The 1360-nt window shown below is 49.3% G+C and overlaps 3 non-coding genes across 3 annotated transcripts; all 3 read right to left on the bottom strand.

Moving 5' to 3' along the window:
* Positions 1–3: 3 nt before the first annotated feature.
* Positions 4–76, bottom strand: Pmar_PMAR002754. Its single transcript has one exon. It is a non-coding gene; the product is annotated as a tRNA-Met (tRNA).
* Positions 77–163: 87 nt separating this feature from the next.
* On the bottom strand, positions 164–235 carry Pmar_PMAR002753. The gene has a single exon. It is a non-coding gene; the product is annotated as a tRNA-Gly (tRNA).
* A 748-nt stretch (positions 236–983) lies between these two features.
* On the bottom strand, positions 984–1055 carry Pmar_PMAR002752. Its single transcript has one exon. It is a non-coding gene; the product is annotated as a tRNA-Gly (tRNA).
* Positions 1056–1360: the final 305 nt, after the last annotated feature.

Genomic DNA, 1360 nt, shown 5'->3' with positions numbered 1-1360 from the left:
GAATAGCAGCTCCTTGTTTCGATCAAAGGACCTTTGGGTTATGAGCCCAACACGCTATCCACTGCGCCAAGCTGCTCATACATAGAAACTCCTGTATCGCCCTGACGTGCTGAGCATAACTATTCTACGATAGCCTAGAGACCCTTCTCTCGTTGATACGGACTGCACCGCCCGGGAATCGAACCCGGACCATCTGCTTGGAAGGCAGATGTCCTAACCATTAGACTAGCGGTGCATATCACTCATGTAGTGATTGAGTATTCCTGTGATACTTGAAGAGGGACATCTGAATCCCTTCTCGGACGTACCGTCGTCAACCATCCCGCGGCCAAGAGTCTGATTAGGTCTTAAACGCGTACCTGAGATCGCTAACTGCTACTATATCTCTCGCATGGTAGGCCGCATTCTATCTCGATTGATAACTCCAACTGGTAAGGTTCTCATCGCATACTACAGCTAGCTCGGCACAAGCTGCACAACTTTTTCGTGACATCGAAGTTCCTGCTTGCAAGCACAATTTGAAACCGCATGCGGCGGCTCGTGAATTTGGGCGGTTGTTTCATCTCCGCAACGCGTTCTGAGGTACCGGGCGGTCATTCATCATTCCTGCAAGGAGTTCTGCTCTAGGTGAATAGCTCTTTTTTATGCACGGACAACGCTTTATTAACGTTGTTTTTCCCCTGAACTGGCACGGTTGGGCCAACCGCACGGAATGGTACGAAAACACCGACTCTGTTTAGTGGAAATTTTTCGGTAAGACTGATCTATGCAGTCGATAAGCTGCACCTCTCAGTTTAATAACCATCTCGAGTGTATTGTAATGAATCAGCTTCTTGTTTCGATCAAGGGACCTTTGGGTTACGAGCCCAACACGCTATCCACTGCGCCCAGCTTCTCATGCGTACAAACTCCTGTATCGCCCTGACGTGCTGAGCATAACTGTTCCACTATAGCCTAGAGACCCTTCTCTCGTTGATACGAACTGCACCGCCCGGGAATCGAATCCGGACCATCTGCTTGGAAGGCAGATATCCTAACCATTAGACTAGCGGTGCATATCATTTATGTAGTGATTGAGTATTCCTGTGATACTTGTAGAGGGACATCTGAATCCCTTCTCGGACGTACCGTCGTCAACCATCCCGCGGCCAAGAGTCTGATTAGGCCTTAAGCGCGTACCTGAGATCGCGAACTGCTACTATATCTCTCCCATGGTAGGCCGCATTCTATCTCGGTTGATAGCTCCAACTGGTAAGGTTCTCATCGCATACTACAGCTAGTTCGGCACAAGCTGCACAACTTTTTCGTGACATCGAAGTTCCTGCTTGCAAGCACATTGTGAAACCGCATGCGGCGGCTC

This window comes from Perkinsus marinus, assembly GCF_000006405.1.
Source record: "Perkinsus marinus ATCC 50983 genomic scaffold scf_1104296940234, whole genome shotgun sequence".
Taxonomy (NCBI): Eukaryota; Perkinsozoa; order Perkinsida; family Perkinsidae; genus Perkinsus; species Perkinsus marinus.
This window is presented reverse-complemented; position numbering and strand designations above follow the sequence as displayed.